Genomic DNA, 10,041 nt, shown 5'->3' on the forward strand with positions numbered 1-10,041 from the left:
GGTGCTCGGGGGCGGTGGACGGGTGGCCGGCGACGACGGCGAGGCAGGGCACGCTCGGGGGCGGGGCAGGGGCAACGGCGGCGACGGCGAGGCGAGCAGAGGGGCAGCCTGGCGGCGATGTCGGGGCGGGATCGAAGAAACTGAACCAAAATTTTCACAAGTGTGGCTTATATAGACGGAGCATTGGTCCCGGTTGGTGGCACAAACCGGGACTAATGCCCCCTTTAGTCCCGGTTGGTGCCATGAACCGGGACCAAAGGCCAATTTTCAGCAGCCCAAAGGACGGGAAGCGGCGGCCTTTGGTCCCGGTTGGTGGAACCAACCGGGACTAAAGGGGGCATTGGTCACGGTTGGTGCCACGAACCGGGACCAATGCCCCCTTTAGTCCCGGTTGGTGCCACCAACCGGGACCAATGGCCTTTGCTGCCCCGAACCCAAAAGTTTAGTCCCACATTGCTAGCTGAAGGGCGCCGGCACTGGTTTATAAGTGCTGGTGTGCCTACCCATTCGAGCTCCTCTCTAATGCAGGCTTTCGGGCCTAAACTTGCTACTGCCTGTGGGCCTATTGGGCCTTCTGCGGGCCTGAATCCTAGCCCATGTAGGGTTTCTAGTCGTATTCAGGCCGTGGAGGCCCAGTAGGAGGCATTTTTTTGGTTTTTTCTTTTTATTTCTATATTTTTTTGGTTTTTTATTTTTTTATTTCTACTTAAAACTAAATACTTACAGTTTTTTAGTGATTTCTTTTTGCTTTTAGGTCACAAAAATTATAAACTTTCTGTTAGTGCCATTAGTTTTAAATTTTAAATAGTTTAAATTTGAATTTTTAAAAATTTGTGTGAATCACTAGTTTATGAATAACTTTACTATAAAAATAGAATTTTTTTCTATTTATTTTTTATTTCAACTTACAACTAAATACTTACAGTTTTTTAGTGATTTCTTTTTGCTTTTAGGTCACAAAAGTTATAAACTTTCTGTTAGTGTCATTAGTTTTAAATTTTAAATAGTTTAAATTTGAATTTTTAAAAATTTGTGTGAATCACTAGTTTATGAATAACTTTACTATAAAATTAGAAATTTTTTCTTCTTTGCTATTTATTTTTTATTTATACTTACAATTAAATACTTATAGTTTGATTTTTGGTCACAAAAATTATATTCTTTTTGCTATCGAAGAATATTATAGTTTTATTTTAGTTGATCATAACATAATATTTTAATTGATTGTTTTTATTTTCATAAAAGTTTTGTAGTTTATTCTGTTTGCTATTAATTCATTCTTTGAGCTAAATGACTCTGAAATTGGAAAGCATTTCAAAATAAACTCTGAAAAGGTTGAAAGTTGGCATGCTATCATCATTTCACCCACATAGCATGTTCCAAAAAGTAAAGAGGGTTACGACAAAAACTTGATGCACTTCGTGTACAAAATGGACAATCACTTTTGAAGTATCAAAGTTTCAAATCATAAGACATGAAAGCATTTCAAATGAACTCTGAAAAAGTTGAAAGTTGGGATGGTATCATAATTTCACCCACATAGCATGTGCATGTACAAAACGGACAATGGTAGCATGTTCGTCTGTTACAAATTTGGCATGGTATCATCATAATAGTTGCGGGAGAAAGTCTTCACTTTTTCTTCGCTTGTGTCATTTGCTTATTGCGCCGTAACCATGGATAATCTTCATTGTTTATCAGGATGCTTGGGTCAGCCTTGACATTGAAGGGAGGAATTTCATGAAACTTTTCATAATCTTCAGACATGTCTGTCTTGCCGTCCACTCCCAGGATGTCCCTTTTTCCTGAAAGAACTATGTGGCGCTTTGGCTCATCGTATGATGTATTCGCTTCCTTATCTTTTCTTTTTCTCGGTTTGGTAGACATGTCCTTCACATAGATAACCTGTGCCACATCATTGGCTAGGACGAACGGTTCGTCAGTGTACCCAAGATTTTTCAGATCCACTGTTGTCATTTCGTACTGTGGGTCTACCTGTACCCCGCCGCCTAACAGATTGACCCATTTGCACTTAAACAAAGGGACCTTAAAATCAGGTCCGTAGTCAAGTTCCCATATGTCCACTATGTAACCATAATATGTGTCCTTTTCGCTCTCGGTTGCTGCATCAAAGCGGACACCGCTGTTTTGGTTGGTGCTCTTTTGATCTTGGGCGATCGTGTAAAATGTATTTCCATTTATCTCGTATCCTTTGTAAGTCAATACAGTCAAAGATGGTCCCCTGGACAACAAGTACAACTCATCACAAACAGTGTTGTCACCTCTGAGACGTGTTTCCAACCAACTGCTGAAAGTCCTGATGTGTTCACATGTAATCCAGTCGTCGCACTGCTCCGGGTGTTTGGAGCGCAGATTGTTCTTGTGTTCATCGACATACGGGGTCACCAAGGTAGAGTTCTGTAGAACTGTGTAGTGTGCTTGAGACCAAGAATATCCGTCGCTGCATATTATTGAGTCTCTTCCAAGAGTGCCTTTTCCAGTCAGTCTCCCCTCATACCGCGATTTAGGTAGACCTATCTTGTTAAGGCCAGGAATGAAGTCAACACAAAACCCGATAACATCCTCTGTTTGATGGCCCATGGAGATGCTTCCTTCTGGCCTAGCGCGGTTACGGACATATTTCTTTAGGACTCCCATGAACCTCTCAAAGGGGAACATATTGTGTAGAAATACAGGCCCCAGGATGACAATCTCGTCGACTAGATGAACTAGGACGTGCGTCATGATATTGAAGAAGGATGGTGGGAACACCAGCTCGAAACTGACAAGACAATGCGCCACATCACTCCTTAGCCTTGGTACGATTTCTGGATCGATCACCTTCTGAGAGATTGCATCGAGGAATGCACATAGCTTCACAATGGCTAATCGGACATTTTCCGGTAGAAGCCCCCTCTAGGTCTTTCCAGTAGGGTAGGTCCCAAAATATAGATTTCTTCTTCCACATGGGTGCGTGTCCCTCAGCGTCATTCGGAACAGCTAGTCCACCGGGACCCTTTCCAAAGATTACGTAGTGTAAATCATTGACCATAGCAAGCACGTGATCACCGGTGCGCATGGCGGGCTTCTTCCGGTGATCTGCATCGCCTTTGAAATGCTTGCCTTTCTTTCGACATTGATGGTTGGTCGGAAGAAATCGACGATGGCCCAGGTACACATTCTTCCTGCATTTGTCCAGGTATATACTTTCAGTATCATCTAAACAGTGCGTGCATGCGTGGTATCCTTTGTTTGTCTGTCCTGAAAGGTTACTGAGAGCGGGCCAATCGTTGATGGTCACGAACAGCAACGCCTTAAGGTTAAATTCCTCCTGTCTGTGCTCATCCCACGTACGTACACCGTTTCCATTCCACAGCTGTAAAAGTTCTTCAACTAATGGCCTTAGGTACACATCAAATTCGTTGCCGAGTTGCTTAGGGCCTTGGATGAGAACTGGCATCATAATGAACTTCCGCTTCATGCACATCCAAGGAGGAAGGTTATACATACATAGAGTCACGGGCCAGGTGCTGTGATTGCTGCTCTGCTCCCCGAAAGGATTAATGCCATCCGCGCTTAAAGCAAACCATACATTCCTTGGGTCCTTTGCAAACTCATCCCAGTACTTTCTCTCGATTTTTCTCCACGGCGACCCGTCAGCGGGTGCTCTCAACTTCCCATCTTTCTTTTGGTTCTCACTGTGCCATCGCATCAACTTGGCATGCTCTTCGTTTCTGAACAGACATTTCAACCGTGGTATTATAGGAGCATACCACATCACCTTCGCAGGAACCCTCTTCCTGAGGGGCTCGCCGTCAACATCACCAGGGTCATCTCGTCTGATCTTATACTGCAACGCACCGCATACCGGGCATGCGTTCAGATCCTTGTATGCACCGCGGTAGAGGATGCAGTCATTAGGGCATGCATGTATCTTCTCCACCTCCAATCCTAGAGGGCATACGACCTTCTTTGATGCGTATGTACTGTCGGGCAATTCGTTATCCTTTGGAAGCTTCTTCTTCAATATTTTCAGTAGCTTCTCAAATCCTTTGTCAGCCACAGCATTCTCTGCCTTCCACTGCAGCAATTCCAGTACGGTACCGAGCTTTGTGTTGCCATCTTCGCAATTGGGGTATAACCCTTTTTTGTGATCCTCTAACATGCGATCGAATTTCAGCTTCTCCTTTTGACTAATGCATTGCGTCCTTGTATCGACAATGACCCGGCGGAGATCATCATCATCGGGCACATCGTCTGGTTCCTCTTGATCTTCAGCAGCTTCACCCGTGGCAGCATCATTGGGCACATCGTCTGGTTCCTCTTGATCTTCACTAGCTCCCCTCGTTGCAGCATCACCGTATTCAGGGGGCACATAGTTGTCATCGTACTCTTCTTCTTCGCCGTCTTCCATCATAACCCCTATTTCTCCGTGCCTCGTCCAAACATTATAGTGTGGCATGAAACCCTTGTAAAGCAGGTGGGAGTGAAGGATTTTTCGGTTAGAGTAAGACCTCGTATTCCCACATTCAGTGCATGGACAACACATAAAACCATTCTGCTTGTTTGCCTCAGCCGCATCGAGAAACTCATGCACGCCCTTAATGTACTCGCGGGTGTGTCTGTCACCGTACATCCATTGCCGGTTCATCTGCATGCATTATATATAATTAAGTGTCCAAATTAATAGAAATTCATCATCACATTAAAACCAAAGTGCATACATAGTTCTCATCTAACAACATATAGCTCTCCAGAGCATCTAATTAATTAAACCATACATTGAAACTATGTAAAATATTTCAATGCGAAAACAAATGCGATCATAATCGCAACCAAGGTAACAACTGATCCAACGGCATAATGATACCAAGCCTCGGTATGAATGGCATATTTTCTAATCTTTCTAATCTTCAAGCGCATTGCATCCATCTTGATCTTGTGATCATCGACGACATCCGCAACATGCAACTCCAATATCATCTTCTCCTCCTCAATTTTTTTTATTTTTTCCTTCAACAAATTGTTTTCTTCTTCAACTAAATTTAACCTCTCGACAATAGGGTCGGTTGGCATTTCCGATTCACATACTTCCTAGATAAATAAAATCTATGTCACGTTGGTCGGCATAATTTTCATAAACAATAAATGAACCAATAGTTATAAAGATAATATACATACCAAATCCGAATCATAGACAGGACGAGGGCCGACGGGGGCGGATACCAAAACCATCGCACTATATAAGATGCAATAATAAATGTAAAAAATGATACAAGTATCTATCTAAACATACAAGTAAGGATATTTTTTCTTTCAGAAAGAAGATAAGAACAAGAGGCTCACCACGGTGGTGTCGGTGATGAGATCGGCGCGGGTGATCGACGACGGTGAAGACGGCGACGGGGCGTGACGGACCGCTAAATCTAGACAAATCTCGAGGAAAATGGAGCTTGGAGGTCGAGCTTCGAGAGGAGAAAGCTTAAGTAGTGTGGCTCGGGCATTCCATCGAACACCTCATGTGCATAGGAGGTGAGCTAGAGCACCACAAAGGCCTCTCCCCCTCGGCCAGAAAAAACAGAGCACTGTGCTCTGCTCTTGCGCGAGGGGGTATATATAGGCACCTCATTGGTCCCGGTTGATGACATGAACCGGGACTAAAGGGAAGCCTTTGGTCCCGGTTCAAGCCACCAACCGGGACCAATGGTGGTGGGCCAGGAGCGAGGCCCATTGGTCCCGGTTCGTCCCACCAACCGGGACCAAAAGGTCCAGACGAACTGGGACCAATGGCCCACGTGGCCCGGCCGGCCCCCTGGGCTCACGACCGGGACCAATGCCCACATTGGTCCCGATTCTACACTGAACCGGGACTAATGGGCTGAGCCGGCCTGGACCATAGCCCTGTTTTCTACTAGTGTTATACAACTTCTTGTGAGTACTTTCAAGTTACTTTCAACTTCTAAGATATTGTATCCATAGTTTCTCACATCCAGTCCACCATGCATGCATTTGCATTCTTACAAATGTTTGTGTTGGTAAGGATCTAGAAAAGGGACATCCAGAGCCAGAGGGCATCACATATCTGAATTTCGTAGCTAGTACAAAGTGACATACATTCCTGAGAATGCACAGAAGGCATTGACAAAAATAAAAACATGGAAGAAACTACACTGCCTTCTTCTCCGATGAAACCATGGCTATTTCACAACTCTCATCACAGCCAGCGGCGCCACCTTCAAAGGAAGAGAGAATGAGGGAACTGAGTAGATCCAGGGCAAACCCCAATCATACGTAGCCTTTTTTTTAAACCGAGGCAGAAGATTTGCTTCATGTATTAATTAAGAGGAGAATGAAGTGTGAGTTACAAGCCCCGAGTAGGAGAATAGAGTGTGAGTTACAAGCCCTGAGTTACAAAAATGATTACTCTCCAGGCAGAATGATCCCCAATTCTTTTGCACCCGCGGAGATCCAAAGGCGGGCCTCTCCTTTGATGTTATTGAGCAAGATTGGAGGCGGAGTGCTTTTGTGGCTAAACACCCGTGCATTCTTCTCATTCCATATGGTCCAACTGATGAGCATTGTGAGGGATGCCATGGCCTTGCAATTGGCGGTGTTGATGTCGGAACGATTAGTCCACTAATCCTTGACGGAGCTCTCAAGGTGCGAAGTGGAGGTATCAATGCTCTCAAGATGAAGCCACTCGTTCGCTAAGTTCCAAAGACGGATGGTGAAGCGACACTTGAAGAAGAGGTGTGCTCCGGATTCTTGCTCCTGTTTGCTAAGGCGACAAAGTCTGCAATTTGGTCATCCACGCTTAGCCAATATATCGGCAGTCCCAATCCTATCTTGAGTGGCCAACCAAGCAAAGAACTTGACTGTTGGTGGTGCCAAGCCTTCCATATCGAGTGCTCCATGAGAGAGTAGAAAGTACTGAAGAATTGTGCCGCATAGGCAGAGGCCACACGGGGGGTATTGCTCATTGCTTGTGTGCATCCACACAATGTCGTCTTTGGCATTCTCTTCAAGGTGAAAGTCATGATTGGTAGTCCAAAGGGCCACAAATTGATGGAGATGCTCTAATATGAAGTGGATGGAAATTTTGACCTTGGAGGCCCAAGCATCCTTGAAGAGAGCCTTCTTTATCTTCCAATTCTTTCGAGACGAAGCATCGTAAATGCTCCCGACCAGGGACCCATGGTGCATCCCAAAAAGGTGTCTTGGCACCATTCCCGATAGTGGAGGTGTAGAAAAGGCTTTTGAAGAACGCAATACACACCACTCTAAGGAGCTGGACAGAGACTTCGCTTGAAGGAAAATTTGCTCATGCGTTGCCCCACGACGACACCATCTTTCAACGTTGCCAAACACCTGATGACCAGCCGAATTATGACTTGTCTGTCGTGATATGAAGACCTCATATCAACACAAACAAAGTAGCATAGCTCGTATCTTCCCCGCCAGAAAGCCACCACGGGTGAGGAGTAGAAAAATAAGGCAACCCTGTCACTATCGCCGCCGCAACCTGCCAAAGTCATGTACAACGAAAACCCATGAGCTTGTAGAACTAGTGGTCGGTAAGTCGTCGGTGTAGACCAGAAGGCGCCAGCGATCGCAAGCCGGATAGATCGCCATCCTCGAGAAGCGGCCATTGAGGAGGGCCATAAGATAATCCCAATTCCGGCCGGACAGAGGAGGAGGACACAAACCTCACAAGTCCATGAGGAAACCGTATCTGGCTGAGCTTCCTCGGATGCCGTGAGCCAGACCGGTAAATAGTTGCTTAAGATCAATTTCCCAAAAAACGAAAAAAAAAGGAAAAAGGAGTGGAAGTGGCAGGTTATTGGTCGCATGCACTCCCTTGAGCCCTTGAGCTGATCACATGGATGGATGAAGTGTTGGTTCGTGCACGAGATAGCAGCTAAGCCACGCACCACGCACGGGGGAAAGTGGCAGCAACGTAGCTAGTAGCCAACTCGCGCTTCGTTAGGGCTAGCTGCACGCGCGCTTTCAACCACCGCACGTCGGTGTGAGTGGCACGAGTTTAGTGAGATTGTTGCGCGTCTTTACTTTCTCCAGCGCTCTCCTTCCTTCCTTCCTTCCTTGTAGCTACATACATACATATGCGTGTGATCTCAAGACGCATGCACGCACACGATAAGAAGATGCACAGAGCCTACATCGCTGTAGCCGGCGAGCCAGCAGTAAAATCGGCTCTGATCGCATTGCGAGGCGCAACCCAACTCCCACCAACCGATGCCGGCGAATGTCATCGGGGCGGCGCATCCGGCGGCAACGGCTATAAGGCGTGGTCATGGCAACCATCGGCGAGACAACGGTGACCCAAAGGGATGCGGTGATCTTCTTTTTGTGTGGGCGGTCCGGTAGAATGGAGGGCGACGACTCTGACGACAGACATCGAGATGGATGCATCGTATATCTCGGGGGTAAAAACTCAGGATCTCGCCTTATTAGTTGATCGGGATTTCATAACCGCCCTTGGCCGGTTTCACACCAGCCAACATTGACGCGCGAGTGTGTTGGACACCCTTGAAGGGTTGCACCCTAAGTGTTAATGCGATTCGAGGATGCTGCCGCGAGTCATGTCCTATATATATAGATTGCCCTAAGTTTTTCTTCTTCATCTTCTTTTTTCCTTTATACACACCGATATTTTTGGCGTTTTCAATAAGAGGCCGAGGGTCTTCCCCTACACTTAAGCCTGGGAATAGTTTGTAATCCAGATTGAATCCAGCCCAACCCATACAGGTATAAGGGCATCAACCAAACCAAACCAGACTAAATAGTGAATGCTACAATCCAAACCAATCCAAACTGTACGTATTTTCAAGCCAAACCAATCCAAATTATTCACCCGCATACAGTCTGAAACTGAAGTTTCAAACCAAGGGTGTGTCCGATTACTACGGGAAGAGAAGAGAGGCGTTGGAAGCACATGGTACTCACCACAATGTACGTGCATCGTACATAGAACATCCTATAATGCTAGATATAAGCACTGTAGTTGACTATAGCTGAACTCCATCCATCACGGGTTAAGGAGATCATGTTTGCACTGTCCGACCTCGTCGGCCAACTCGCCGGCGCCGTTGAGCGGGAAGAAGTAGCGGTACACCTCATATAGCGCCATGCAACTGTTGTATATCATGCGGTCTGACAATAGTTGGGCAGCTCGGCCACCGAGTGCGCCACACACAGCCCGCAGTCCGCCGCCTTGATGTCCCTGGCGCAATACCCAAGCCTGTAGATGGTCGTCATGGTTCCGCCGCCGCCGCATCTGAGATGCACCGTGTCCATCTCATTGTTCACGCCGTTGCCGGACATGAACTTCCCCTGCGCTCGGTCGAAAGTGACCAGGTCCATGCCGGTGGTGTTCTGGGTGTTGAGGAGAAGGCTTAGCTTGTGGCCCGTGCCCGCACAGCCGCGGCCACGCAGAGCGCTCAGTCCTGCCGGGGGACATTGCCGCAGCACTACACAAGGCTCCAGATTGCCGAGGAGGAGGAGCAGACGATGGCCGTGTCGTAGTAAGCCGAGACGAGCGCCCAAAGAACTTGGTCGACGCTGGTCTGTGTCTCCGTGCTAGTGCAGTACACGCCGATCAGGTGCATGCCAGAGCACGGACATGTCATCGAGAGAGCAGAAGCATGGTCGACACCGGCAGAGGAGAAGACGAGGAGGACGTTGCCAATGCATGCTTTTTTGATCCGGAAGGGAATCTGGTCGCTGATTTAGTTCTCAATCCATGGGCTGGAACGGTTTGAGACCGTTTGGTCTATGACCAGACCAAACCAGACCAAGCCGACAATAGGAAAAACCCAAACCAAACCAGTCTACATTAGGAGGTCAGCCCATTTATATTTAATCCAAACCAAAGGAGACCAACTGGAAAACCGATCTGAAACTATAGTTTCAGTCCAAACATACGTACCGTTTGACCGACGCGCACGTACATATACATGCGACGCCCGACAGACTCCCGACTCCGATCCTCACTGCCATGCACACAATTTCCTTTTCTCATCA

General features: G+C 46.7%; 1 pseudogene; it reads right to left on the reverse strand.

Moving 5' to 3' along the window:
• Positions 1–9,046: 9,046 nt before the first annotated feature.
• On the reverse strand, positions 9,047–9,976 carry LOC119332945 (annotated as a pseudogene).
• Positions 9,977–10,041: the final 65 nt, after the last annotated feature.

The sequence above is a fragment of the Triticum dicoccoides genome, chromosome 7A, assembly GCF_002162155.2.
Source record: "Triticum dicoccoides isolate Atlit2015 ecotype Zavitan chromosome 7A, WEW_v2.0, whole genome shotgun sequence".
NCBI lineage: Eukaryota > Viridiplantae > Streptophyta > Magnoliopsida > Poales > Poaceae > Triticum > Triticum dicoccoides.